The 27,921-nt window shown below is 50.3% G+C and overlaps 29 non-coding genes across 29 annotated transcripts; 14 read left to right on the top strand and 15 right to left on the bottom strand.

Moving 5' to 3' along the window:
- Positions 1-882: 882 nt before the first annotated feature.
- Trnal-uaa lies at positions 883-966 on the bottom strand. The gene has a single exon. It is a non-coding gene; the product is annotated as a tRNA-Leu (tRNA).
- Positions 967-1,649: 683 nt separating this feature from the next.
- Positions 1,650-1,721, top strand: Trnag-ccc. Its single transcript has one exon. It is a non-coding gene; the product is annotated as a tRNA-Gly (tRNA).
- A 1,071-nt stretch (positions 1,722-2,792) lies between these two features.
- On the bottom strand, positions 2,793-2,876 carry Trnal-uaa. Its single transcript has one exon. It is a non-coding gene; the product is annotated as a tRNA-Leu (tRNA).
- Positions 2,877-3,561: 685 nt separating this feature from the next.
- Trnag-ccc lies at positions 3,562-3,633 on the top strand. Its single transcript has one exon. It is a non-coding gene; the product is annotated as a tRNA-Gly (tRNA).
- A 1,071-nt stretch (positions 3,634-4,704) lies between these two features.
- On the bottom strand, positions 4,705-4,788 carry Trnal-uaa. The gene has a single exon. It is a non-coding gene; the product is annotated as a tRNA-Leu (tRNA).
- Positions 4,789-5,473: 685 nt separating this feature from the next.
- Positions 5,474-5,545, top strand: Trnag-ccc. The gene has a single exon. It is a non-coding gene; the product is annotated as a tRNA-Gly (tRNA).
- Positions 5,546-6,616: 1,071 nt separating this feature from the next.
- On the bottom strand, positions 6,617-6,700 carry Trnal-uaa. Its single transcript has one exon. It is a non-coding gene; the product is annotated as a tRNA-Leu (tRNA).
- Positions 6,701-7,385: 685 nt separating this feature from the next.
- Trnag-ccc lies at positions 7,386-7,457 on the top strand. The gene has a single exon. It is a non-coding gene; the product is annotated as a tRNA-Gly (tRNA).
- A 1,071-nt stretch (positions 7,458-8,528) lies between these two features.
- On the bottom strand, positions 8,529-8,612 carry Trnal-uaa. Its single transcript has one exon. It is a non-coding gene; the product is annotated as a tRNA-Leu (tRNA).
- Positions 8,613-9,297: 685 nt separating this feature from the next.
- Trnag-ccc lies at positions 9,298-9,369 on the top strand. The gene has a single exon. It is a non-coding gene; the product is annotated as a tRNA-Gly (tRNA).
- A 1,071-nt stretch (positions 9,370-10,440) lies between these two features.
- Positions 10,441-10,524, bottom strand: Trnal-uaa. Its single transcript has one exon. It is a non-coding gene; the product is annotated as a tRNA-Leu (tRNA).
- A 683-nt stretch (positions 10,525-11,207) lies between these two features.
- Trnag-ccc lies at positions 11,208-11,279 on the top strand. The gene has a single exon. It is a non-coding gene; the product is annotated as a tRNA-Gly (tRNA).
- Positions 11,280-12,350: 1,071 nt separating this feature from the next.
- Positions 12,351-12,434, bottom strand: Trnal-uaa. The gene has a single exon. It is a non-coding gene; the product is annotated as a tRNA-Leu (tRNA).
- Positions 12,435-13,119: 685 nt separating this feature from the next.
- Positions 13,120-13,191, top strand: Trnag-ccc. The gene has a single exon. It is a non-coding gene; the product is annotated as a tRNA-Gly (tRNA).
- A 1,071-nt stretch (positions 13,192-14,262) lies between these two features.
- On the bottom strand, positions 14,263-14,346 carry Trnal-uaa. Its single transcript has one exon. It is a non-coding gene; the product is annotated as a tRNA-Leu (tRNA).
- Positions 14,347-15,031: 685 nt separating this feature from the next.
- Positions 15,032-15,103, top strand: Trnag-ccc. Its single transcript has one exon. It is a non-coding gene; the product is annotated as a tRNA-Gly (tRNA).
- Positions 15,104-16,174: 1,071 nt separating this feature from the next.
- On the bottom strand, positions 16,175-16,258 carry Trnal-uaa. The gene has a single exon. It is a non-coding gene; the product is annotated as a tRNA-Leu (tRNA).
- A 685-nt stretch (positions 16,259-16,943) lies between these two features.
- On the top strand, positions 16,944-17,015 carry Trnag-ccc. The gene has a single exon. It is a non-coding gene; the product is annotated as a tRNA-Gly (tRNA).
- A 1,071-nt stretch (positions 17,016-18,086) lies between these two features.
- On the bottom strand, positions 18,087-18,170 carry Trnal-uaa. The gene has a single exon. It is a non-coding gene; the product is annotated as a tRNA-Leu (tRNA).
- Positions 18,171-18,855: 685 nt separating this feature from the next.
- On the top strand, positions 18,856-18,927 carry Trnag-ccc. Its single transcript has one exon. It is a non-coding gene; the product is annotated as a tRNA-Gly (tRNA).
- A 1,071-nt stretch (positions 18,928-19,998) lies between these two features.
- Trnal-uaa lies at positions 19,999-20,082 on the bottom strand. The gene has a single exon. It is a non-coding gene; the product is annotated as a tRNA-Leu (tRNA).
- Positions 20,083-20,767: 685 nt separating this feature from the next.
- Positions 20,768-20,839, top strand: Trnag-ccc. The gene has a single exon. It is a non-coding gene; the product is annotated as a tRNA-Gly (tRNA).
- A 1,071-nt stretch (positions 20,840-21,910) lies between these two features.
- On the bottom strand, positions 21,911-21,994 carry Trnal-uaa. The gene has a single exon. It is a non-coding gene; the product is annotated as a tRNA-Leu (tRNA).
- Positions 21,995-22,677: 683 nt separating this feature from the next.
- Trnag-ccc lies at positions 22,678-22,749 on the top strand. The gene has a single exon. It is a non-coding gene; the product is annotated as a tRNA-Gly (tRNA).
- Positions 22,750-23,820: 1,071 nt separating this feature from the next.
- On the bottom strand, positions 23,821-23,904 carry Trnal-uaa. Its single transcript has one exon. It is a non-coding gene; the product is annotated as a tRNA-Leu (tRNA).
- Positions 23,905-24,589: 685 nt separating this feature from the next.
- On the top strand, positions 24,590-24,661 carry Trnag-ccc. Its single transcript has one exon. It is a non-coding gene; the product is annotated as a tRNA-Gly (tRNA).
- Positions 24,662-25,732: 1,071 nt separating this feature from the next.
- Positions 25,733-25,816, bottom strand: Trnal-uaa. The gene has a single exon. It is a non-coding gene; the product is annotated as a tRNA-Leu (tRNA).
- A 685-nt stretch (positions 25,817-26,501) lies between these two features.
- Trnag-ccc lies at positions 26,502-26,573 on the top strand. Its single transcript has one exon. It is a non-coding gene; the product is annotated as a tRNA-Gly (tRNA).
- Positions 26,574-27,644: 1,071 nt separating this feature from the next.
- On the bottom strand, positions 27,645-27,728 carry Trnal-uaa. Its single transcript has one exon. It is a non-coding gene; the product is annotated as a tRNA-Leu (tRNA).
- Positions 27,729-27,921: the final 193 nt, after the last annotated feature.

Below are 27,921 nucleotides of genomic sequence, written 5' to 3'. Positions count from 1 at the left end.
GCTGACGCGAAAGCTGACGCTTGGAAATGGGCATATATGTAGAGGGCAGGAGGGAGAAACGACTGGGAGAGACCAAAAATCGACAAACACACGACAGAACCTTTCATTTTATTGTGGCCACAGATTCGCCCCTTAGTGTACCGAGAGGTAAGAGTGGCGCCAGCGTGCGGGACCGCATCATTATCGCTAAGCAACAGCGAAACCGAAGGAAAAATGCAAAATGAAAGAAGCCAACAGCACATCGAGTTCCCAGCCGAGCATGCATCCAAGTACTAACCACGGCCAACGGATCTTAACGCCGGTGAACAGACGAGAACCGCTGCACTACGCGCGGTATGGCCGTTGGCGACAGTATCGCGCGACGTGTATACACCTTACTTCTTGTGAAGATCGCTTGTTATTTACCTGGCAGTGTCTCGCTGGAGGAAGCATTGTCTTTTAGGGGCGTAAAATGAAATGGCACTTGGTGCGGTCGAATACGTGGCCTTTGTGTTCACAGCACGACGCTCTAACTTACTCAGCTATCGAGCTACGCAATGTGGCACGTCTGCAGTCCAATACCCCTGCTTTCGTTCACGTTTGCTTGCCTGATGCTTGGACCCCAAAAACCACAACACAAAGGTATCGTAAATGCCGTGAGAATAACCAAGACTCAGCAAACGAAAGTATGTTCGGCTACCGGGAATCGAATACGGGCCTCGTGGCTGAAAGCCATGTCTCCTAGCAGCTTTCCATTCTTTCTGACCGCCAGACAATCAAACTTGCAAGGCAAGCACCATAGTCACTGCCGTTTCTAGTAGTATCTGTGGAACCTGTTCCCGCGTAATTTACTTGTTTTCCCGCATGTACGAAATTGGTAATTTTGAAATATTTAAAATGCATTGTCAGATGTGGGGTTCGAACCCACGCTCCCCTTAGGGAACCAGAGCTTAAATCTGGCGCCTTAGACCGCTCGGCCAATCTGACGTGTGAGCGCAAAGTCTCTACTACCGTCGTTTCTAGGAACATCTCCAGAGCCTGACGGCGAAATTAGCGTGTTTTTTTCTTGTGTGAAGGAATTACGTTGGTTTTAGAGTATTTAAAACGAGTTGTCAGATGTGAGGTTGCACCCCACCCTCCCTTTCGGGAACCACAGCTTAAACATGGTGCCTTAAACCATTGTTTTCCGTCGCCATCTGCCTTGAGTGGAACGAGCAGAACTGTAGTTATCAATATTCACATTGACGCAGAGAAAACAAAAAACGACACAAAAGGCCGTTCCCTAGCAACGGCTCCGCTGTGCATTTCGCCCTCAGGGGAAGCTAATGACATGCTCCAGGCGGGCATCAAACTAACCAACTTAATATTGTGATACTTAGGCGCTTTCTACTTCTGGTTTGGCACACGTATGCTGAATCGTCTCTGGATCATCAGTAAGTACGTCACATTAGATATTTGTTTTATCGCCCAGCTGTAACTTAAAGGGCAGTTTTTCAACGGCTGTCAGTTCTGCTTCTAGTTACGCTACATCGCCCTAGCAGCACCAACGCACTGCGTTCAGAGGTGCTCACCTCTGGCCTGGCGTTGAGCGCCTACAGCGCCATCGCCTTCCGCCTCTGATGGCAGGAGGGTAGCCGACACATCAGGGCGTGGGTGGGACGCAGCACAACGCGGTGGTGGTGTAACGGTCAGCATGGTTGCTTCCCGAGCAGTTGATCCGGGTTCGATTCCCGGCCACCGCACAAAACGTACATTTTTCTTCTACGGGTATTCCACGTAACGAAACGCGATCTTCGAAACTGCGAACTGTCGCGGTACGAATAGTTTTCCTTCGCCCCTCGTCTCAGTCCGTGCTGCCAGGGCGCTAGTCTGCGGGTTTCGTTTCTCAGCATCGTGTGTCTCCATGTGTCGACTTGTCTCGACTTTGCTCGGCTGACGCGAAAGCTGACGCTTGGAAATGGGCATATATGTAGAGGGCAGGAGGGAGAAACGACTGGGAGAGACCAAAAATCGACAAACACACGACAGAACCTTTCATTTTATTGTGGCCACAGATTCGCCCCTTAGTGTACCGAGAGGTAAGAGTGGCGCCAGCGTGCGGGACCGCATCATTATCGCTAAGCAACAGCGAAACCGAAGGAAAAATGCAAAATGAAAGAAGCCAACAGCACATCGAGTTCCCAGCCGAGCATGCATCCAAGTACTAACCACGGCCAACGGATCTTAACGCCGGTGAACAGACGAGAACCGCTGCACTACGCGCGGTATGGCCGTTGGCGACAGTATCGCGCGACGTGTATACACCTTACTTCTTGTGAAGATCGCTTGTTATTTACCTGGCAGTGTCTCGCTGGAGGAAGCATTGTCTTTTAGGGGCGTAAAATGAAATGGCACTTGGTGCGGTCGAATACGTGGCCTTTGTGTTCACAGCACGACGCTCTAACTTACTCAGCTATCGAGCTACGCAATGTGGCACGTCTGCAGTCCAATACCCCTGCTTTCGTTCACGTTTGCTTGCCTGATGCTTGGACCCCAAAAACCACAACACAAAGGTATCGTAAATGCCGTGAGAATAACCAAGACTCAGCAAACGAAAGTATGTTCGGCTACCGGGAATCGAATACGGGCCTCGTGGCTGAAAGCCATGTCTCCTAGCAGCTTTCCATTCTTTCTGACCGCCAGACAATCAAACTTGCAAGGCAAGCACCATAGTCACTGCCGTTTCTAGTAGTATCTGTGGAACCTGTTCCCGCGTAATTTACTTGTTTTCCCGCATGTACGAAATTGGTAATTTTGAAATATTTAAAATGCATTGTCAGATGTGGGGTTCGAACCCACGCTCCCCTTAGGGAACCAGAGCTTAAATCTGGCGCCTTAGACCGCTCGGCCAATCTGACGTGTGAGCGCAAAGTCTCTACTACCGTCGTTTCTAGGAACATCTCCAGAGCCTGACGGCGAAATTAGCGTGTTTTTTTCTTGTGTGAAGGAATTACGTTGGTTTTAGAGTATTTAAAACGAGTTGTCAGATGTGAGGTTGCACCCCACCCTCCCTTTCGGGAACCACAGCTTAAACATGGTGCCTTAAACCATTGTTTTCCGTCGCCATCTGCCTTGAGTGGAACGAGCAGAACTGTAGTTATCAATATTCACATTGACGCAGAGAAAACAAAAAACGACACAAAAGGCCGTTCCCTAGCAACGGCTCCGCTGTGCATTTCGCCCTCAGGGGAAGCTAATGACATGCTCCAGGCGGGCATCAAACTAACCAACTTAATATTGTGATACTTAGGCGCTTTCTACTTCTGGTTTGGCACACGTATGCTGAATCGTCTCTGGATCATCAGTAAGTACGTCACATTAGATATTTGTTTTATCGCCCAGCTGTAACTTAAAGGGCAGTTTTTCAACGGCTGTCAGTTCTGCTTCTAGTTACGCTACATCGCCCTAGCAGCACCAACGCACTGCGTTCAGAGGTGCTCACCTCTGGCCTGGCGTTGAGCGCCTACAGCGCCATCGCCTTCGGCCTCTGATGGCAGGAGGGTAGCCGACACATCAGGGCGTGGGAGTGGGACGCAGCACAACGCGGTGGTGGTGTAACGGTCAGCATGGTTGCTTCCCGAGCAGTTGATCCGGGTTCGATTCCCGGCCACCGCACAAAACGTACATTTTTCTTCTACGGGTATTCCACGTAACGAAACGCGATCTTCGAAACTGCGAACTGTCGCGGTACGAATAGTTTTCCTTCGCCCCTCGTCTCAGTCCGTGCTGCCAGGGCGCTAGTCTGCGGGTTTCGTTTCTCAGCATCGTGTGTCTCCATGTGTCGACTTGTCTCGACTTTGCTCGGCTGACGCGAAAGCTGACGCTTGGAAATGGGCATATATGTAGAGGGCAGGAGGGAGAAACGACTGGGAGAGACCAAAAATCGACAAACACACGACAGAACCTTTCATTTTATTGTGGCCACAGATTCGCCCCTTAGTGTACCGAGAGGTAAGAGTGGCGCCAGCGTGCGGGACCGCATCATTATCGCTAAGCAACAGCGAAACCGAAGGAAAAATGCAAAATGAAAGAAGCCAACAGCACATCGAGTTCCCAGCCGAGCATGCATCCAAGTACTAACCACGGCCAACGGATCTTAACGCCGGTGAACAGACGAGAACCGCTGCACTACGCGCGGTATGGCCGTTGGCGACAGTATCGCGCGACGTGTATACACCTTACTTCTTGTGAAGATCGCTTGTTATTTACCTGGCAGTGTCTCGCTGGAGGAAGCATTGTCTTTTAGGGGCGTAAAATGAAATGGCACTTGGTGCGGTCGAATACGTGGCCTTTGTGTTCACAGCACGACGCTCTAACTTACTCAGCTATCGAGCTACGCAATGTGGCACGTCTGCAGTCCAATACCCCTGCTTTCGTTCACGTTTGCTTGCCTGATGCTTGGACCCCAAAAACCACAACACAAAGGTATCGTAAATGCCGTGAGAATAACCAAGACTCAGCAAACGAAAGTATGTTCGGCTACCGGGAATCGAATACGGGCCTCGTGGCTGAAAGCCATGTCTCCTAGCAGCTTTCCATTCTTTCTGACCGCCAGACAATCAAACTTGCAAGGCAAGCACCATAGTCACTGCCGTTTCTAGTAGTATCTGTGGAACCTGTTCCCGCGTAATTTACTTGTTTTCCCGCATGTACGAAATTGGTAATTTTGAAATATTTAAAATGCATTGTCAGATGTGGGGTTCGAACCCACGCTCCCCTTAGGGAACCAGAGCTTAAATCTGGCGCCTTAGACCGCTCGGCCAATCTGACGTGTGAGCGCAAAGTCTCTACTACCGTCGTTTCTAGGAACATCTCCAGAGCCTGACGGCGAAATTAGCGTGTTTTTTTCTTGTGTGAAGGAATTACGTTGGTTTTAGAGTATTTAAAACGAGTTGTCAGATGTGAGGTTGCACCCCACCCTCCCTTTCGGGAACCACAGCTTAAACATGGTGCCTTAAACCATTGTTTTCCGTCGCCATCTGCCTTGAGTGGAACGAGCAGAACTGTAGTTATCAATATTCACATTGACGCAGAGAAAACAAAAAACGACACAAAAGGCCGTTCCCTAGCAACGGCTCCGCTGTGCATTTCGCCCTCAGGGGAAGCTAATGACATGCTCCAGGCGGGCATCAAACTAACCAACTTAATATTGTGATACTTAGGCGCTTTCTACTTCTGGTTTGGCACACGTATGCTGAATCGTCTCTGGATCATCAGTAAGTACGTCACATTAGATATTTGTTTTATCACCCAGCTGTAACTTAAAGGGCAGTTTTTCAACGGCTGTCAGTTCTGCTTCTAGTTACGCTACATCGCCCTAGCAGCACCAACGCACTGCGTTCAGAGGTGCTCACCTCTGGCCTGGCGTTGAGCGCCTACAGCGCCATCGCCTTCGGCCTCTGATGGCAGGAGGGTAGCAGACACATCAGGGCGTGGGAGTGGGACGCAGCACAACGCGGTGGTGGTGTAACGGTCAGCATGGTTGCTTCCCGAGCAGTTGATCCGGGTTCGATTCCCGGCCACCGCACAAAACGTACATTTTTCTTCTACGGGTATTCCACGTAACGAAACGCGATCTTCGAAACTGCGAACTGTCGCGGTACGAATAGTTTTCCTTCGCCCCTCGTCTCAGTCCGTGCTGCCAGGGCGCTAGTCTGCGGGTTTCGTTTCTCAGCATCGTGTGTCTCCATGTGTCGACTTGTCTCGACTTTGCTCGGCTGACGCGAAAGCTGACGCTTGGAAATGGGCATATATGTAGAGGGCAGGAGGGAGAAACGACTGGGAGAGACCAAAAATCGACAAACACACGACAGAACCTTTCATTTTATTGTGGCCACAGATTCGCCCCTTAGTGTACCGAGAGGTAAGAGTGGCGCCAGCGTGCGGGACCGCATCATTATCGCTAAGCAACAGCGAAACCGAAGGAAAAATGCAAAATGAAAGAAGCCAACAGCACATCGAGTTCCCAGCCGAGCATGCATCCAAGTACTAACCACGGCCAACGGATCTTAACGCCGGTGAACAGACGAGAACCGCTGCACTACGCGCGGTATGGCCGTTGGCGACAGTATCGCGCGACGTGTATACACCTTACTTCTTGTGAAGATCGCTTGTTATTTACCTGGCAGTGTCTCGCTGGAGGAAGCATTGTCTTTTAGGGGCGTAAAATGAAATGGCACTTGGTGCGGTCGAATACGTGGCCTTTGTGTTCACAGCACGACGCTCTAACTTACTCAGCTATCGAGCTACGCAATGTGGCACGTCTGCAGTCCAATACCCCTGCTTTCGTTCACGTTTGCTTGCCTGATGCTTGGACCCCAAAAACCACAACACAAAGGTATCGTAAATGCCGTGAGAATAACCAAGACTCAGCAAACGAAAGTATGTTCGGCTACCGGGAATCGAATACGGGCCTCGTGGCTGAAAGCCATGTCTCCTAGCAGCTTTCCATTCTTTCTGACCGCCAGACAATCAAACTTGCAAGGCAAGCACCATAGTCACTGCCGTTTCTAGTAGTATCTGTGGAACCTGTTCCCGCGTAATTTACTTGTTTTCCCGCATGTACGAAATTGGTAATTTTGAAATATTTAAAATGCATTGTCAGATGTGGGGTTCGAACCCACGCTCCCCTTAGGGAACCAGAGCTTAAATCTGGCGCCTTAGACCGCTCGGCCAATCTGACGTGTGAGCGCAAAGTCTCTACTACCGTCGTTTCTAGGAACATCTCCAGAGCCTGACGGCGAAATTAGCGTGTTTTTTTCTTGTGTGAAGGAATTACGTTGGTTTTAGAGTATTTAAAACGAGTTGTCAGATGTGAGGTTGCACCCCACCCTCCCTTTCGGGAACCACAGCTTAAACATGGTGCCTTAAACCATTGTTTTCCGTCGCCATCTGCCTTGAGTGGAACGAGCAGAACTGTAGTTATCAATATTCACATTGACGCAGAGAAAACAAAAAACGACACAAAAGGCCGTTCCCTAGCAACGGCTCCGCTGTGCATTTCGCCCTCAGGGGAAGCTAATGACATGCTCCAGGCGGGCATCAAACTAACCAACTTAATATTGTGATACTTAGGCGCTTTCTACTTCTGGTTTGGCACACGTATGCTGAATCGTCTCTGGATCATCAGTAAGTACGTCACATTAGATATTTGTTTTATCGCCCAGCTGTAACTTAAAGGGCAGTTTTTCAACGGCTGTCAGTTCTGCTTCTAGTTACGCTACATCGCCCTAGCAGCACCAACGCACTGCGTTCAGAGGTGCTCACCTCTGGCCTGGCGTTGAGCGCCTACAGCGCCATCGCCTTCGGCCTCTGATGGCAGGAGGGTAGCCGACACATCAGGGCGTGGGAGTGGGACGCAGCACAACGCGGTGGTGGTGTAACGGTCAGCATGGTTGCTTCCCGAGCAGTTGATCCGGGTTCGATTCCCGGCCATCGCACAAAACGTACATTTTTCTTCTACGGGTATTCCACGTAACGAAACGCGATCTTCGAAACTGCGAACTGTCGCGGTACGAATAGTTTTCCTTCGCCCCTCGTCTCAGTCCGTGCTGCCAGGGCGCTAGTCTGCGGGTTTCGTTTCTCAGCATCGTGTGTCTCCATGTGTCGACTTGTCTCGACTTTGCTCGGCTGACGCGAAAGCTGACGCTTGGAAATGGGCATATATGTAGAGGGCAGGAGGGAGAAACGACTGGGAGAGACCAAAAATCGACAAACACACGACAGAACCTTTCATTTTATTGTGGCCACAGATTCGCCCCTTAGTGTACCGAGAGGTAAGAGTGGCGCCAGCGTGCGGGACCGCATCATTATCGCTAAGCAACAGCGAAACCGAAGGAAAAATGCAAAATGAAAGAAGCCAACAGCACATCGAGTTCCCAGCCGAGCATGCATCCAAGTACTAACCACGGCCAACGGATCTTAACGCCGGTGAACAGACGAGAACCGCTGCACTACGCGCGGTATGGCCGTTGGCGACAGTATCGCGCGACGTGTATAAACCTTACTTCTTGTGAAGATCGCTTGTTATTTACCTGGCAGTGTCTCGCTGGAGGAAGCATTGTCTTTTAGGGGCGTAAAATGAAATGGCACTTGGTGCGGTCGAATACGTGGCCTTTGTGTTCACAGCACGACGCTCTAACTTACTCAGCTATCGAGCTACGCAATGTGGCACGTCTGCAGTCCAATACCCCTGCTTTCGTTCACGTTTGCTTGCCTGATGCTTGGACCCCAAAAACCACAACACAAAGGTATCGTAAATGCCGTGAGAATAACCAAGACTCAGCAAACGAAAGTATGTTCGGCTACCGGGAATCGAATACGGGCCTCGTGGCTGAAAGCCATGTCTCCTAGCAGCTTTCCATTCTTTCTGACCGCCAGACAATCAAACTTGCAAGGCAAGCACCATAGTCACTGCCGTTTCTAGTAGTATCTGTGGAACCTGTTCCCGCGTAATTTACTTGTTTTCCCGCATGTACGAAATTGGTAATTTTGAAATATTTAAAATGCATTGTCAGATGTGGGGTTCGAACCCACGCTCCCCTTAGGGAACCAGAGCTTAAATCTGGCGCCTTAGACCGCTCGGCCAATCTGACGTGTGAGCGCAAAGTCTCTACTACCGTCGTTTCTAGGAACATCTCCAGAGCCTGACGGCGAAATTAGCGTGTTTTTTTCTTGTGTGAAGGAATTACGTTGGTTTTAGAGTATTTAAAACGAGTTGTCAGATGTGAGGTTGCACCCCACCCTCCCTTTCGGGAACCACAGCTTAAACATGGTGCCTTAAACCATTGTTTTCCGTCGCCATCTGCCTTGAGTGGAACGAGCAGAACTGTAGTTATCAATATTCACATTGACGCAGAGAAAACAAAAAACGACACAAAAGGCCGTTCCCTAGCAACGGCTCCGCTGTGCATTTCGCCCTCAGGGGAAGCTAATGACATGCTCCAGGCGGGCATCAAACTAACCAACTTAATATTGTGATACTTAGGCGCTTTCTACTTCTGGTTTGGCACACGTATGCTGAATCGTCTCTGGATCATCAGTAAGTACGTCACATTAGATATTTGTTTTATCGCCCAGCTGTAACTTAAAGGGCAGTTTTTCAACGGCTGTCAGTTCTGCTTCTAGTTACGCTACATCGCCCTAGCAGCACCAACGCACTGCGTTCAGAGGTGCTCACCTCTGGCCTGGCGTTGAGCGCCTACAGCGCCATCGCCTTCGGCCTCTGATGGCAGGAGGGTAGCCGACACATCAGGGCGTGGGAGTGGGACGCAGCACAACGCGGTGGTGGTGTAACGGTCAGCATGGTTGCTTCCCGAGCAGTTGATCCGGGTTCGATTCCCGGCCACCGCACAAAACGTACATTTTTCTTCTACGGGTATTCCACGTAACGAAACGCGATCTTCGAAACTGCGAACTGTCGCGGTACGAATAGTTTTCCTTCGCCCCTCGTCTCAGTCCGTGCTGCCAGGGCGCTAGTCTGCGGGTTTCGTTTCTCAGCATCGTGTGTCTCCATGTGTCGACTTGTCTCGACTTTGCTCGGCTGACGCGAAAGCTGACGCTTGGAAATGGGCATATATGTAGAGGGCAGGAGGGAGAAACGACTGGGAGAGACCAAAAATCGACAAACACACGACAGAACCTTTCATTTTATTGTGGCCACAGATTCGCCCCTTAGTGTACCGAGAGGTAAGAGTGGCGCCAGCGTGCGGGACCGCATCATTATCGCTAAGCAACAGCGAAACCGAAGGAAAAATGCAAAATGAAAGAAGCCAACAGCACATCGAGTTCCCAGCCGAGCATGCATCCAAGTACTAACCACGGCCAACGGATCTTAACGCCGGTGAACAGACGAGAACCGCTGCACTACGCGCGGTATGGCCGTTGGCGACAGTATCGCGCGACGTGTATACACCTTACTTCTTGTGAAGATCGCTTGTTATTTACCTGGCAGTGTCTCGCTGGAGGAAGCATTGTCTTTTAGGGGCGTAAAATGAAATGGCACTTGGTGCGGTCGAATACGTGGCCTTTGTGTTCACAGCACGACGCTCTAACTTACTCAGCTATCGAGCTACGCAATGTGGCACGTCTGCAGTCCAATACCCCTGCTTTCGTTCACGTTTGCTTGCCTGATGCTTGGACCCCAAAAACCACAACACAAAGGTATCGTAAATGCCGTGAGAATAACCAAGACTCAGCAAACGAAAGTATGTTCGGCTACCGGGAATCGAATACGGGCCTCGTGGCTGAAAGCCATGTCTCCTAGCAGCTTTCCATTCTTTCTGACCGCCAGACAATCAAACTTGCAAGGCAAGCACCATAGTCACTGCCGTTTCTAGTAGTATCTGTGGAACCTGTTCCCGCGTAATTTACTTGTTTTCCCGCATGTACGAAATTGGTAATTTTGAAATATTTATAATGCATTGTCAGATGTGGGGTTCGAACCCACGCTCCCCTTAGGGAACCAGAGCTTAAATCTGGCGCCTTAGACCGCTCGGCCAATCTGACGTGTGAGCGCAAAGTCTCTACTACCGTCGTTTCTAGGAACATCTCCAGAGCCTGACGGCGAAATTAGCGTGTTTTTTTCTTGTGTGAAGGAATTACGTTGGTTTTAGAGTATTTAAAACGAGTTGTCAGATGTGAGGTTGCACCCCACCCTCCCTTTCGGGAACCACAGCTTAAACATGGTGCCTTAAACCATTGTTTTCCGTCGCCATCTGCCTTGAGTGGAACGAGCAGAACTGTAGTTATCAATATTCACATTGACGCAGAGAAAACAAAAAACGACACAAAAGGCCGTTCCCTAGCAACGGCTCCGCTGTGCATTTCGCCCTCAGGGGAAGCTAATGACATGCTCCAGGCGGGCATCAAACTAACCAACTTAATATTGTGATACTTAGGCGCTTTCTACTTCTGGTTTGGCACACGTATGCTGAATCGTCTCTGGATCATCAGTAAGTACGTCACATTAGATATTTGTTTTATCGCCCAGCTGTAACTTAAAGGGCAGTTTTTCAACGGCTGTCAGTTCTGCTTCTAGTTACGCTACATCGCCCTAGCAGCACCAACGCACTGCGTTCAGAGGTGCTCACCTCTGGCCTGGCGTTGAGCGCCTACAGCGCCATCGCCTTCGGCCTCTGATGGCAGGAGGGTAGCCGCCACATCAGGGCGTGGGTGGGACGCAGCACAACGCGGTGGTGGTGTAACGGTCAGCATGGTTGCTTCCCGAGCAGTTGATCCGGGTTCGATTCCCGGCCACCGCACAAAACGTACATTTTTCTTCTACGGGTATTCCACGTAACGAAACGCGATCTTCGAAACTGCGAACTGTCGCGGTACGAATAGTTTTCCTTCGCCCCTCGTCTCAGTCCGTGCTGCCAGGGCGCTAGTCTGCGGGTTTCGTTTCTCAGCATCGTGTGTCTCCATGTGTCGACTTGTCTCGACTTTGCTCGGCTGACGCGAAAGCTGACGCTTGGAAATGGGCATATATGTAGAGGGCAGGAGGGAGAAACGACTGGGAGAGACCAAAAATCGACAAACACACGACAGAACCTTTCATTTTATTGTGGCCACAGATTCGCCCCTTAGTGTACCGAGAGGTAAGAGTGGCGCCAGCGTGCGGGACCGCATCATTATCGCTAAGCAACAGCGAAACCGAAGGAAAAATGCAAAATGAAAGAAGCCAACAGCACATCGAGTTCCCAGCCGAGCATGCATCCAAGTACTAACCACGGCCAACGGATCTTAACGCCGGTGAACAGACGAGAACCGCTGCACTACGCGCGGTATGGCCGTTGGCGACAGTATCGCGCGACGTGTATACACCTTACTTCTTGTGAAGATCGCTTGTTATTTACCTGGCAGTGTCTCGCTGGAGGAAGCATTGTCTTTTAGGGGCGTAAAATGAAATGGCACTTGGTGCGGTCGAATACGTGGCCTTTGTGTTCACAGCACGACGCTCTAACTTACTCAGCTATCGAGCTACGCAATGTGGCACGTCTGCAGTCCAATACCCCTGCTTTCGTTCACGTTTGCTTGCCTGATGCTTGGACCCCAAAAACCACAACACAAAGGTATCGTAAATGCCGTGAGAATAACCAAGACTCAGCAAACGAAAGTATGTTCGGCTACCGGGAATCGAATACGGGCCTCGTGGCTGAAAGCCATGTCTCCTAGCAGCTTTCCATTCTTTCTGACCGCCAGACAATCAAACTTGCAAGGCAAGCACCATAGTCACTGCCGTTTCTAGTAGTATCTGTGGAACCTGTTCCCGCGTAATTTACTTGTTTTCCCGCATGTACGAAATTGGTAATTTTGAAATATTTAAAATGCATTGTCAGATGTGGGGTTCGAACCCACGCTCCCCTTAGGGAACCAGAGCTTAAATCTGGCGCCTTAGACCGCTCGGCCAATCTGACGTGTGAGCGCAAAGTCTCTACTACCGTCGTTTCTAGGAACATCTCCAGAGCCTGACGGCGAAATTAGCGTGTTTTTTTCTTGTGTGAAGGAATTACGTTGGTTTTAGAGTATTTAAAACGAGTTGTCAGATGTGAGGTTGCACCCCACCCTCCCTTTCGGGAACCACAGCTTAAACATGGTGCCTTAAACCATTGTTTTCCGTCGCCATCTGCCTTGAGTGGAACGAGCAGAACTGTAGTTATCAATATTCACATTGACGCAGAGAAAACAAAAAACGACACAAAAGGCCGTTCCCTAGCAACGGCTCCGCTGTGCATTTCGCCCTCAGGGGAAGCTAATGACATGCTCCAGGCGGGCATCAAACTAACCAACTTAATATTGTGATACTTAGGCGCTTTCTACTTCTGGTTTGGCACACGTATGCTGAATCGTCTCTGGATCATCAGTAAGTACGTCACATTAGATATTTGTTTTATCGCCCAGCTGTAACTTAAAGGGCAGTTTTTCAACGGCTGTCAGTTCTGCTTCTAGTTACGCTACATCGCCCTAGCAGCACCAACGCACTGCGTTCAGAGGTGCTCACCTCTGGCCTGGCGTTGAGCGCCTACAGCGCCATCGCCTTCGGCCTCTGATGGCAGGAGGGTAGCCGACACATCAGGGCGTGGGAGTGGGACGCAGCACAACGCGGTGGTGGTGTAACGGTCAGCATGGTTGCTTCCCGAGCAGTTGATCCGGGTTCGATTCCCGGCCACCGCACAAAACGTACATTTTTCTTCTACGGGTATTCCACGTAACGAAACGCGATCTTCGAAACTGCGAACTGTCGCGGTACGAATAGTTTTCCTTCGCCCCTCGTCTCAGTCCGTGCTGCCAGGGCGCTAGTCTGCGGGTTTCGTTTCTCAGCATCGTGTGTCTCCATGTGTCGACTTGTCTCGACTTTGCTCGGCTGACGCGAAAGCTGACGCTTGGAAATGGGCATATATGTAGAGGGCAGGAGGGAGAAACGACTGGGAGAGACCAAAAATCGACAAACACACGACAGAACCTTTCATTTTATTGTGGCCACAGATTCGCCCCTTAGTGTACCGAGAGGTAAGAGTGGCGCCAGCGTGCGGGACCGCATCATTATCGCTAAGCAACAGCGAAACCGAAGGAAAAATGCAAAATGAAAGAAGCCAACAGCACATCGAGTTCCCAGCCGAGCATGCATCCAAGTACTAACCACGGCCAACGGATCTTAACGCCGGTGAACAGACGAGAACCGCTGCACTACGCGCGGTATGGCCGTTGGCGACAGTATCGCGCGACGTGTATACACCTTACTTCTTGTGAAGATCGCTTGTTATTTACCTGGCAGTGTCTCGCTGGAGGAAGCATTGTCTTTTAGGGGCGTAAAATGAAATGGCACTTGGTGCGGTCGAATACGTGGCCTTTGTGTTCACAGCACGACGCTCTAACTTACTCAGCTATCGAGCTACGCAATGTGGCACGTCTGCAGTCCAATACCCCTGCTTTCGTTCACGTTTGCTTGCCTGATGCTTGGACCCCAAAAACCACAACACAAAGGTATCGTAAATGCCGTGAGAATAACCAAGACTCAGCAAAAGAAAGTATGTTCGGCTACCGGGAATCGAATACGGGCCTCGTGGCTGAAAGCCATGTCTCCTAGCAGCTTTCCATTCTTTCTGACCGCCAGACAATCAAACTTGCAAGGCAAGCACCATAGTCACTGCCGTTTCTAGTAGTATCTGTGGAACCTGTTCCCGCGTAATTTACTTGTTTTCCCGCATGTACGAAATTGGTAATTTTGAAATATTTAAAATGCATTGTCAGATGTGGGGTTCGAACCCACGCTCCCCTTAGGGAACCAGAGCTTAAATCTGGCGCCTTAGACCGCTCGGCCAATCTGACGTGTGAGCGCAAAGTCTCTACTACCGTCGTTTCTAGGAACATCTCCAGAGCCTGACGGCGAAATTAGCGTGTTTTTTTCTTGTGTGAAGGAATTACGTTGGTTTTAGAGTATTTAAAACGAGTTGTCAGATGTGAGGTTGCACCCCACCCTCCCTTTCGGGAACCACAGCTTAAACATGGTGCCTTAAACCATTGTTTTCCGTCGCCATCTGCCTTGAGTGGAACGAGCAGAACTGTAGTTATCAATATTCACATTGACGCAGAGAAAACAAAAAACGACACAAAAGGCCGTTCCCTAGCAACGGCTCCGCTGTGCATTTCGCCCTCAGGGGAAGCTAATGACATGCTCCAGGCGGGCATCAAACTAACCAACTTAATATTGTGATACTTAGGCGCTTTCTACTTCTGGTTTGGCACACGTATGCTGAATCGTCTCTGGATCATCAGTAAGTACGTCACATTAGATATTTGTTTTATCGCCCAGCTGTAACTTAAAGGGCAGTTTTTCAACGGCTGTCAGTTCTGCTTCTAGTTACGCTACATCGCCCTAGCAGCACCAACGCACTGCGTTCAGAGGTGCTCACCTCTGGCCTGGCGTTGAGCGCCTACAGCGCCATCGCCTTCGGCCTCTGATGGCAGGAGGGTAGCCGACACATCAGGGCGTGGGAGTGGGACGCAGCACAACGCGGTGGTGGTGTAACGGTCAGCATGGTTGCTTCCCGAGCAGTTGATCCGGGTTCGATTCCCGGCCACCGCACAAAACGTACATTTTTCTTCTACGGGTATTCCACGTAACGAAACGCGATCTTCGAAACTGCGAACTGTCGCGGTACGAATAGTTTTCCTTCGCCCCTCGTCTCATTCCGTGCTGCCAGGGCGCTAGTCTGCGGGTTTCGTTTCTCAGCATCGTGTGTCTCCATGTGTCGACTTGTCTCGACTTTGCTCGGCTGACGCGAAAGCTGACGCTTGGAAATGGGCATATATGTAGAGGGCAGGAGGGAGAAACGACTGGGAGAGACCAAAAATCGACAAACACACGACAGAACCTTTCATTTTATTGTGGCCACAGATTCGCCCCTTAGTGTACCGAGAGGTAAGAGTGGCGCCAGCGTGCGGGACCGCATCATTATCGCTAAGCAACAGCGAAACCGAAGGAAAAATGCAAAATGAAAGAAGCCAACAGCACATCGAGTTCCCAGCCGAGCATGCATCCAAGTACTAACCACGGCCAACGGATCTTAACGCCGGTGAACAGACGAGAACCGCTGCACTACGCGCGGTATGGCCGTTGGCGACAGTATCGCGCGACGTGTATACACCTTACTTCTTGTGAAGATCGCTTGTTATTTACCTGGCAGTGTCTCGCTGGAGGAAGCATTGTCTTTTAGGGGCGTAAAATGAAATGGCACTTGGTGCGGTCGAATACGTGGCCTTTGTGTTCACAGCACGACGCTCTAACTTACTCAGCTATCGAGCTACGCAATGTGGCACGTCTGCAGTCCAATACCCCTGCTTTCGTTCACGTTTGCTTGCCTGATGCTTGGACCCCAAAAACCACAACACAAAGGTATCGTAAATGCCGTGAGAATAACCAAGACTCAGCAAACGAAAGTATGTTCGGCTACCGGGAATCGAATACGGGCCTCGTGGCTGAAAGCCATGTCTCCTAGCAGCTTTCCATTCTTTCTGACCGCCAGACAATCAAACTTGCAAGGCAAGCACCATAGTCACTGCCGTTTCTAGTAGTATCTGTGGAACCTGTTCCCGCGTAATTTACTTGTTTTCCCGCATGTACGAAATTGGTAATTTTGAAATATTTAAAATGCATTGTCAGATGTGGGGTTCGAACCCACGCTCCCCTTAGGGAACCAGAGCTTAAATCTGGCGCCTTAGACCGCTCGGCCAATCTGACGTGTGAGCGCAAAGTCTCTACTACCGTCGTTTCTAGGAACATCTCCAGAGCCTGACGGCGAAATTAGCGTGTTTTTTTCTTGTGTGAAGGAATTACGTTGGTTTTAGAGTATTTAAAACGAGTTGTCAGATGTGAGGTTGCACCCCACCCTCCCTTTCGGGAACCACAGCTTAAACATGGTGCCTTAAACCATTGTTTTCCGTCGCCATCTGCCTTGAGTGGAACGAGCAGAACTGTAGTTATCAATATTCACATTGACGCAGAGAAAACAAAAAACGACACAAAAGGCCGTTCCCTAGCAACGGCTCCGCTGTGCATTTCGCCCTCAGGGGAAGCTAATGACATGCTCCAGGCGGGCATCAAACTAACCAACTTAATATTGTGATACTTAGGCGCTTTCTACTTCTGGTTTGGCACACGTATGCTGAATCGTCTCTGGATCATCAGTAAGTACGTCACATTAGATATTTGTTTTATCGCCCAGCTGTAACTTAAAGGGCAGTTTTTCAACGGCTGTCAGTTCTGCTTCTAGTTACGCTACATCGCCCTAGCAGCACCAACGCACTGCGTTCAGAGGTGCTCACCTCTGGCCTGGCGTTGAGCGCCTACAGCGCCATCGCCTTCGGCCTCTGATGGCAGGAGGGTAGCCGACACATCAGGGCGTGGGAGTGGGACGCAGCACAACGCGGTGGTGGTGTAACGGTCAGCATGGTTGCTTCCCGAGCAGTTGATCCGGGTTCGATTCCCGGCCACCGCACAAAACGTACATTTTTCTTCTACGGGTATTCCACGTAACGAAACGCGATCTTCGAAACTGCGAACTGTCGCGGTACGAATAGTTTTCCTTCGCCCCTCGTCTCAGTCCGTGCTGCCAGGGCGCTAGTCTGCGGGTTTCGTTTCTCAGCATCGTGTGTCTCCATGTGTCGACTTGTCTCGACTTTGCTCGGCTGACGCGAAAGCTGACGCTTGGAAATGGGCATATATGTAGAGGGCAGGAGGGAGAAACGACTGGGAGAGACCAAAAATCGACAAACACACGACAGAACCTTTCATTTTATTGTGGCCACAGATTCGCCCCTTAGTGTACCGAGAGGTAAGAGTGGCGCCAGCGTGCGGGACCGCATCATTATCGCTAAGCAACAGCGAAACCGAAGGAAAAATGCAAAATGAAAGAAGCCAACAGCACATCGAGTTCCCAGCCGAGCATGCATCCAAGTACTAACCACGGCCAACGGATCTTAACGCCGGTGAACAGACGAGAACCGCTGCACTACGCGCGGTATGGCCGTTGGCGACAGTATCGCGCGACGTGTATACACCTTACTTCTTGTGAAGATCGCTTGTTATTTACCTGGCAGTGTCTCGCTGGAGGAAGCATTGTCTTTTAGGGGCGTAAAATGAAATGGCACTTGGTGCGGTCGAATACGTGGCCTTTGTGTTCACAGCACGACGCTCTAACTTACTCAGCTATCGAGCTACGCAATGTGGCACGTCTGCAGTCCAATACCCCTGCTTTCGTTCACGTTTGCTTGCCTGATGCTTGGACCCCAAAAACCACAACACAAAGGTATCGTAAATGCCGTGAGAATAACCAAGACTCAGCAAACGAAAGTATGTTCGGCTACCGGGAATCGAATACGGGCCTCGTGGCTGAAAGCCATGTCTCCTAGCAGCTTTCCATTCTTTCTGACCGCCAGACAATCAAACTTGCAAGGCAAGCACCATAGTCACTGCCGTTTCTAGTAGTATCTGTGGAACCTGTTCCCGCGTAATTTACTTGTTTTCCCGCATGTACGAAATTGGTAATTTTGAAATATTTAAAATGCATTGTCAGATGTGGGGTTCGAACCCACGCTCCCCTTAGGGAACCAGAGCTTAAATCTGGCGCCTTAGACCGCTCGGCCAATCTGACGTGTGAGCGCAAAGTCTCTACTACCGTCGTTTCTAGGAACATCTCCAGAGCCTGACGGCGAAATTAGCGTGTTTTTTTCTTGTGTGAAGGAATTACGTTGGTTTTAGAGTATTTAAAACGAGTTGTCAGATGTGAGGTTGCACCCCACCCTCCCTTTCGGGAACCACAGCTTAAACATGGTGCCTTAAACCATTGTTTTCCGTCGCCATCTGCCTTGAGTGGAACGAGCAGAACTGTAGTTATCAATATTCACATTGACGCAGAGAAAACAAAAACCGACACAAAAGGCCGTTCCCTAGCAACGGCTCCGCTGTGCATTTCGCCCTCAGGGGAAGCTAATGACATGCTCCAGGCGGGCATCAAACTAACCAACTTAATATTGTGATACTTAGGCGCTTTCTACTTCTGGTTTGGCACACGTATGCTGAATCGTCTCTGGATCATCAGTAAGTACGTCACATTAGATATTTGTTTTATCGCCCAGCTGTAACTTAAAGGGCAGTTTTTCAACGGCTGTCAGTTCTGCTTCTAGTTACGCTACATCGCCCTAGCAGCACCAACGCACTGCGTTCAGAGGTGCTCACCTCTGGCCTGGCGTTGAGCGCCTACAGCGCCATCGCCTTCGGCCTCTGATGGCAGGAGGGTAGCCGACACATCAGGGCGTGGGAGTGGGACGCAGCACAACGCGGTGGTGGTGTAACGGTCAGCATGGTTGCTTCCCGAGCAGTTGATCCGGGTTCGATTCCCGGCCACCGCACAAAACGTACATTTTTCTTCTACGGGTATTCCACGTAACGAAACGCGATCTTCGAAACTGCGAACTGTCGCGGTACGAATAGTTTTCCTTCGCCCCTCGTCTCAGTCCGTGCTGCCAGGGCGCTAGTCTGCGGGTTTCGTTTCTCAGCATCGTGTGTCTCCATGTGTCGACTTGTCTCGACTTTGCTCGGCTGACGCGAAAGCTGACGCTTGGAAATGGGCATATATGTAGAGGGCAGGAGGGAGAAACGACTGGGAGAGACCAAAAATCGACAAACACACGACAGAACCTTTCATTTTATTGTGGCCACAGATTCGCCCCTTAGTGTACCGAGAGGTAAGAGTGGCGCCAGCGTGCGGGACCGCATCATTATCGCTAAGCAACAGCGAAACCGAAGGAAAAATGCAAAATGAAAGAAGCCAACAGCACATCGAGTTCCCAGCCGAGCATGCATCCAAGTACTAACCACGGCCAACGGATCTTAACGCCGGTGAACAGACGAGAACCGCTGCACTACGCGCGGTATGGCCGTTGGCGACAGTATCGCGCGACGTGTATACACCTTACTTCTTGTGAAGATCGCTTGTTATTTACCTGGCAGTGTCTCGCTGGAGGAAGCATTGTCTTTTAGGGGCGTAAAATGAAATGGCACTTGGTGCGGTCGAATACGTGGCCTTTGTGTTCACAGCACGACGCTCTAACTTACTCAGCTATCGAGCTACGCAATGTGGCACGTCTGCAGTCCAATACCCCTGCTTTCGTTCACGTTTGCTTGCCTGATGCTTGGACCCCAAAAACCACAACACAAAGGTATCGTAAATGCCGTGAGAATAACCAAGACTCAGCAAACGAAAGTATGTTCGGCTACCGGGAATCGAATACGGGCCTCGTGGCTGAAAGCCATGTCTCCTAGCAGCTTTCCATTCTTTCTGACCGCCAGACAATCAAACTTGCAAGGCAAGCACCATAGTCACTGCCGTTTCTAGTAGTATCTGTGGAACCTGTTCCCGCGTAATTTACTTGTTTTCCCGCATGTACGAAATTGGTAATTTTGAAATATTTAAAATGCATTGTCAGATGTGGGGTTCGAACCCACGCTCCCCTTAGGGAACCAGAGCTTAAATCTGGCGCCTTAGACCGCTCGGCCAATCTGACGTGTGAGCGCAAAGTCTCTACTACCGTCGTTTCTAGGAACATCTCCAGAGCCTGACGGCGAAATTAGCGTGTTTTTTTCTTGTGTGAAGGAATTACGTTGGTTTTAGAGTATTTAAAACGAGTTGTCAGATGTGAGGTTGCACCCCACCCTCCCTTTCGGGAACCACAGCTTAAACATGGTGCCTTAAACCATTGTTTTCCGTCGCCATCTGCCTTGAGTGGAACGAGCAGAACTGTAGTTATCAATATTCACATTGACGCAGAGAAAACAAAAACCGACACAAAAGGCCGTTCCCTAGCAACGGCTCCGCTGTGCATTTCGCCCTCAGGGGAAGCTAATGACATGCTCCAGGCGGGCATCAAACTAACCAACTTAATATTGTGATACTTAGGCGCTTTCTACTTCTGGTTTGGCACACGTATGCTGAATCGTCTCTGGATCATCAGTAAGTACGTCACATTAGATATTTGTTTTATCGCCCAGCTGTAACTTAAAGGGCAGTTTTTCAACGGCTGTCAGTTCTGCTTCTAGTTACGCTACATCGCCCTAGCAGCACCAACGCACTGCGTTCAGAGGTGCTCACCTCTGGCCTGGCGTTGAGCGCCTACAGCGCCATCGCCTTCGGCCTCTGATGGCAGGAGGGTAGCCGACACATCAGGGCGTGGGAGTGGGACGCAGCACAACGCGGTGGTGGTGTAACGGTCAGCATGGTTGCTTCCCGAGCAGTTGATCCGGGTTCGATTCCCGGCCACCGCACAAAACGTACATTTTTCTTCTACGGGTATTCCACGTAACGAAACGCGATCTTCGAAACTGCGAACTGTCGCGGTACGAATAGTTTTCCTTCGCCCCTCGTCTCAGTCCGTGCTGCCAGGGCGCTAGTCTGCGGGTTTCGTTTCTCAGCATCGTGTGTCTCCATGTGTCGACTTGTCTCGACTTTGCTCGGCTGACGCGAAAGCTGACGCTTGGAAATGGGCATATATGTAGAGGGCAGGAGGGAGAAACGACTGGGAGAGACCAAAAATCGACAAACACACGACAGAACCTTTCATTTTATTGTGGCCACAGATTCGCCCCTTAGTGTACCGAGAGGTAAGAGTGGCGCCAGCGTGCGGGACCGCATCATTATCGCTAAGCAACAGCGAAACCGAAGGAAAAATGCAAAATGAAAGAAGCCAACAGCACATCGAGTTCCCAGCCGAGCATGCATCCAAGTACTAACCACGGCCAACGGATCTTAACGCCGGTGAACAGACGAGAACCGCTGCACTACGCGCGGTATGGCCGTTGGCGACAGTATCGCGCGACGTGTATACACCTTACTTCTTGTGAAGATCGCTTGTTATTTACCTGGCAGTGTCTCGCTGGAGGAAGCATTGTCTTTTAGGGGCGTAAAATGAAATGGCACTTGGTGCGGTCGAATACGTGGCCTTTGTGTTCACAGCACGACGCTCTAACTTACTCAGCTATCGAGCTACGCAATGTGGCACGTCTGCAGTCCAATACCCCTGCTTTCGTTCACGTTTGCTTGCCTGATGCTTGGACCCCAAAAACCACAACACAAAGGTATCGTAAATGCCGTGAGAATAACCAAGACTCAGCAAACGAAAGTATGTTCGGCTACCGGGAATCGAATACGGGCCTCGTGGCTGAAAGCCATGTCTCCTAGCAGCTTTCCATTCTTTCTGACCGCCAGACAATCAAACTTGCAAGGCAAGCACCATAGTCACTGCCGTTTCTAGTAGTATCTGTGGAACCTGTTCCCGCGTAATTTACTTGTTTTCCCGCATGTACGAAATTGGTAATTTTGAAATATTTAAAATGCATTGTCAGATGTGGGGTTCGAACCCACGCTCCCCTTAGGGAACCAGAGCTTAAATCTGGCGCCTTAGACCGCTCGGCCAATCTGACGTGTGAGCGCAAAGTCTCTACTACCGTCGTTTCTAGGAACATCTCCAGAGCCTGACGGCGAAATTAGCGTGTTTTTTTCTTGTGTGAAGGAATTACGTTGGTTTTAGAGTATTTAAAACGAGTTGTCAGATGTGAGGTTGCACCCCACCCTCCCTTTCGGGAACCACAGCTTAAACATGGTGCCTTAAACCATTGTTTTCCGTCGCCATCTGCCTTGAGTGGAACGAGCAGAACTGTAGTTATCAATATTCACATTGACGCAGAGAAAACAAAAAACGACACAAAAGGCCGTTCCCTAGCAACGGCTCCGCTGTGCATTTCGCCCTCAGGGGAAGCTAATGACATGCTCCAGGCGGGCATCAAACTAACCAACTTAATATTGTGATACTTAGGCGCTTTCTACTTCTGGTTTGGCACACGTATGCTGAATCGTCTCTGGATCATCAGTAAGTACGTCACATTAGATATTTGTTTTATCGCCCAGCTGTAACTTAAAGGGCAGTTTTTCAACGGCTGTCAGTTCTGCTTCTAGTTACGCTACATCGCCCTAGCAGCACCAACGCACTGCGTTCAGAGGTGCTCACCTCTGGCCTGGCGTTGAGCGCCTACAGCGCCATCGCCTTCGGCCTCTGATGGCAGGAGGGTAGCCGACACATCAGGGCGTGGGTGGGACGCAGCACAACGCGGTGGTGGTGTAACGGTCATCATGGTTGCTTCCCGAGCAGTTGATCCGGGTTCGATTCCCGGCCACCGCACAAAACGTACATTTTTCTTCTACGGGTATTCCACGTAACGAAACGCGATCTTCGAAACTGCGAACTGTCGCGGTACGAATAGTTTTCCTTCGCCCCTCGTCTCAGTCCGTGCTGCCAGGGCGCTAGTCTGCGGGTTTCGTTTCTCAGCATCGTGTGTCTCCATGTGTCGACTTGTCTCGACTTTGCTCGGCTGACGCGAAAGCTGACGCTTGGAAATGGGCATATATGTAGAGGGCAGGAGGGAGAAACGACTGGGAGAGACCAAAAATCGACAAACACACGACAGAACCTTTCATTTTATTGTGGCCACAGATTCGCCCCTTAGTGTACCGAGAGGTAAGAGTGGCGCCAGCGTGCGGGACCGCATCATTATCGCTAAGCAACAGCGAAACCGAAGGAAAAATGCAAAATGAAAGAAGCCAACAGCACATCGAGTTCCCAGCCGAGCATGCATCCAAGTACTAACCACGGCCAACGGATCTTAACGCCGGTGAACAGACGAGAACCGCTGCACTACGCGCGGTATGGCCGTTGGCGACAGTATCGCGCGACGTGTATACACCTTACTTCTTGTGAAGATCGCTTGTTATTTACCTGGCAGTGTCTCGCTGGAGGAAGCATTGTCTTTTAGGGGCGTAAAATGAAATGGCACTTGGTGCGGTCGAATACGTGGCCTTTGTGTTCACAGCACGACGCTCTAACTTACTCAGCTATCGAGCTACGCAATGTGGCACGTCTGCAGTCCAATACCCCTGCTTTCGTTCACGTTTGCTTGCCTGATGCTTGGACCCCAAAAACCACAACACAAAGGTATCGTAAATGCCGTGAGAATAACCAAGACTCAGCAAACGAAAGTATGTTCGGCTACCGGGAATCGAATACGGGCCTCGTGGCTGAAAGCCATGTCTCCTAGCAGCTTTCCATTCTTTCTGACCGCCAGACAATCAAACTTGCAAGGCAAGCACCATAGTCACTGCCGTTTCTAGTAGTATCTGTGGAACCTGTTCCCGCGTAATTTACTTGTTTTCCCGCATGTACGAAATTGGTAATTTTGAAATATTTAAAATGCATTGTCAGATGTGGGGTTCGAACCCACGCTCCCCTTAGGGAACCAGAGCTTAAATCTGGCGCCTTAGACCGCTCGGCCAATCTGACGTGTGAGCGCAAAGTCTCTACTACCGTCGTTTCTAGGAACATCTCCAGAGCCTGACGGCGAAATTAGCGTGTTTTTTTCTTGTGTGAAGGAATTACGTTGGTTTTAGAGTATTTAAAACGAGTTGTCAGATGTGAGGTTGCACCCCACCCTCCCTTTCGGGAACCACAGCTTAAACATGGTGCCTTAAACCATTGTTTTCCGTCGCCATCTGCCTTGAGTGGAACGAGCAGAACTGTAGTTATCAATATTCACATTGACGCAGAGAAAACAAAAACCGACACAAAAGGCCGTTCCCTAGCAACGGCTCCGCTGTGCATTTCGCCCTCAGGGGAAGCTAATGACATGCTCCAGGCGGGCATCAAACTAACCAACTTAATATTGTGATACTTAGGCGCTTTCTACTTCTGGTTTGGCACACGTATGCTGAATCGTCTCTGGATCATCGGTAAGTACGTCACATTAGATATTTGTTTTATCGCCCAGCTGTAACTTAAAGGGCAGTTTTTCAACGGCTGTCAGTTCTGCTTCTAGTTACGCTACATCGCCCTAGCAGCACCAACGCACTGCGTTCAGAGGTGCTCACCTCTGGCCTGGCGTTGAGCGCCTACAGCGCCATCGCCTTCGGCCTCTGATGGCAGGAGGGTAGCCGACACATCAGGGCGTGGGAGTGGGACGCAGCACAACGCGGTGGTGGTGTAACGGTCAGCATGGTTGCTTCCCGAGCAGTTGATCCGGGTTCGATTCCCGGCCACCGCACAAAACGTACATTTTTCTTCTACGGGTATTCCACGTAACGAAACGCGATCTTCGAAACTGCGAACTGTCGCGGTACGAATAGTTTTCCTTCGCCCCTCGTCTCAGTCCGTGCTGCCAGGGCGCTAGTCTGCGGGTTTCGTTTCTCAGCATCGTGTGTCTCCATGTGTCGACTTGTCTCGACTTTGCTCGGCTGACGCGAAAGCTGACGCTTGGAAATGGGCATATATGTAGAGGGCAGGAGGGAGAAACGACTGGGAGAGACCAAAAATCGACAAACACACGACAGAACCTTTCATTTTATTGTGGCCACAGATTCGCCCCTTAGTGTACCGAGAGGTAAGAGTGGCGCCAGCGTGCGGGACCGCATCATTATCGCTAAGCAACAGCGAAACCGAAGGAAAAATGCAAAATGAAAGAAGCCAACAGCACATCGAGTTCCCAGCCGAGCATGCATCCAAGTACTAACCACGGCCAACGGATCTTAACGCCGGTGAACAGACGAGAACCGCTGCACTACGCGCGGTATGGCCGTTGGCGACAGTATCGCGCGACGTGTATACACCTTACTTCTTGTGAAGATCGCTTGTTATTTACCTGGCAGTGTCTCGCTGGAGGAAGCATTGTCTTTTAGGGGCGTAAAATGAAATGGCACTTGGTGCGGTCGAATACGTGGCCTTTGTGTTCACAGCACGACGCTCTAACTTACTCAGCTATCGAGCTACGCAATGTGGCACGTCTGCAGTCCAATACCCCTGCTTTCGTTCACGTTTGCTTGCCTGATGCTTGGACCCCAAAAACCACAACACAAAGGTATCGTAAATGCCGTGAGAATAACCAAGACTCAGCAAACGAAAGTATGTTCGGCTACCGGGAATCGAATACGGGCCTCGTGGCTGAAAGCCATGTCTCCTAGCAGCTTTCCATTCTTTCTGACCGCCAGACAATCAAACTTGCAAGGCAAGCACCATAGTCACTGCCGTTTCTAGTAGTATCTGTGGAACCTGTTCCCGCGTAATTTACTTGTTTTCCCGCATGTACGAAATTGGTAATTTTGAAATATTTAAAATGCATTGTCAGATGTGGGGTTCGAACCCACGCTCCCCTTAGGGAACCAGAGCTTAAATCTGGCGCCTTAGACCGCTCGGCCAATCTGACGTGTGAGCGCAAAGTCTCTACTACCGTCGTTTCTAGGAACATCTCCAGAGCCTGACGGCGAAATTAGCGTGTTTTTTTCTTGTGTGAAGGAATTACGTTGGTTTTAGAGTATTTAAAACGAGTTGTCAGATGTGAGGTTGCACCCCACCCTCCCTTTCGGGAACCACAGCTTAAACATGGTGCCTTAAACCATTGTTTTCCGTCGCCATCTGCCTTGAGTGGAACGAGCAGAACTGTAGTTATCAATATTCACATTGACGCAGAGAAAACAAAAACCGACACAAAAGGCCGTTCCCTAGCAACGGCTCCGCTGTGCATTTCGCCCTCAGGGGAAGCTAATGACATGCTCCAGGCGGGCATCAAACTAACCAACTTAATATTGTGATACTTAGGCGCTTTCTACTTCTGGTTTGGCACACGTATGCTGAATCGTCTCTGGATCATCGGTAAGTACGTCACATTAGATATTTGTTTTATCGCCCAGCTGTAACTTAAAGGGCAGTTTTTCAACGGCTGTCAGTTCTGCTTCTAGTTACGCTACATCGCCCTAGCAGCACCAACGCACTGCGTTCAGAGGTGCTCACCTCTGGCCTGGCGTTGAGCGCCTACAGCGCCATCGCCTTCGGCCTCTGATGGCAGGAGGGTAGCCGACACATCAGGGCGTGGGAGTGGGACGCAGCACAACGCGGTGGTGGTGTAACGGTCAGCATGGTTGCTTCCCGAGCAGTTGATCCGGGTTCGATTCCCGGCCACCGCACAAAACGTACATTTTTCTTCTACGGGTATTCCACGTAACGAAACGCGATCTTCGAAACTGCGAACTGTCGCGGTACGAATAGTTTTCCTTCGCCCCTCGTCTCAGTCCGTGCTGCCAGGGCGCTAGTCTGCGGGTTTCGTTTCTCAGCATCGTGTGTCTCCATGTGTCGACTTGTCTCGACTTTGCTCGGCTGACGCGAAAGCTGACGCTTGGAAATGGGCATATATGTAGAGGGCAGGAGGGAGAAACGACTGGGAGAGACCAAAAATCGACAAACACACGACAGAACCTTTCATTTTATTGTGGCCACAGATTCGCCCCTTAGTGTACCGAGAGGTAAGAGTGGCGCCAGCGTGCGGGACCGCATCATTATCGCTAAGCAACAGCGAAACCGAAGGAAAAATGCAAAATGAAAGAAGCCAACAGCACATCGAGTTCCCAGCCGAGCATGCATGCAAGTACTAACCACGGCCAACGGATCTTAACGCCGGTGAACAGACGAGAACCGCTGCACTACGCGCGGTATGGCCGTTGGCGACAGTATCGCGCGACGTGTATACACCTTACTTCTTGTGAAGATCGCTTGTTATTTACCTGGCAGTGTCTCGCTGGAGGAAGCATTGTCTTTTAGGGGCGTAAAATGAAATGGCACTTGGTGCGGTCGAATACGTGGCCTTTGTGTTCACAGCACGACGCTCTAACTTACTCAGCTATCGAGCTACGCAATGTGGCACGTCTGCAGTCCAATACCCCTGCTTTCGTTCACGTTTGCTTGCCTGATGCTTGGACCCCAAAAACCACAACACAAAGGTATCGTAAATGCCGTGAGAATAACCAAGACTCAGCAAACGAAAGTATGTTCGGCTACCGGGAATCGAATACGGGCCTCGTGGCTGAAAGCCATGTCTCCTAGCAGCTTTCCATTCTTTCTGACCGCCAGACAATCAAACTTGCAAGGCAAGCACCATAGTCACTGCCGTTTCTAGTAGTATCTGTGGAACCTGTTCCCGCGTAATTTACTTGTTTTCCCGCATGTACGAAATTGGTAATTTTGAAATATTTAAAATGCATTGTCAGATGTGGGGTTCGAACCCACGCTCCCCTTAGGGAACCAGAGCTTAAATCTGGCGCCTTAGACCGCTCGGCCAATCTGACGTGTGAGCGCAAAGTCTCTACTACCGTCGTTTCTAGGAACATCTCCAGAGCCTGACGGCGAAATTAGCGTGTTTTTTTCTTGTGTGAAGGAATTACGTTGGTTTTAGAGTATTTAAAACGAGTTGTCAGATGTGAGGTTGCACCCCACCCTCCCTTTCGGGAACCACAGCTTAAACATGGTGCCTTAAACCAT

This window comes from Schistocerca americana, unplaced genomic scaffold (assembly GCF_021461395.2).
Source record: "Schistocerca americana isolate TAMUIC-IGC-003095 unplaced genomic scaffold, iqSchAmer2.1 HiC_scaffold_444, whole genome shotgun sequence".
In the NCBI taxonomy this organism is placed as follows: Eukaryota; Metazoa; Arthropoda; class Insecta; order Orthoptera; family Acrididae; genus Schistocerca; species Schistocerca americana.
The sequence above is the reverse complement of the archived record's forward strand: the minus strand, read 5'-3'. Positions and strand labels throughout refer to the sequence as shown.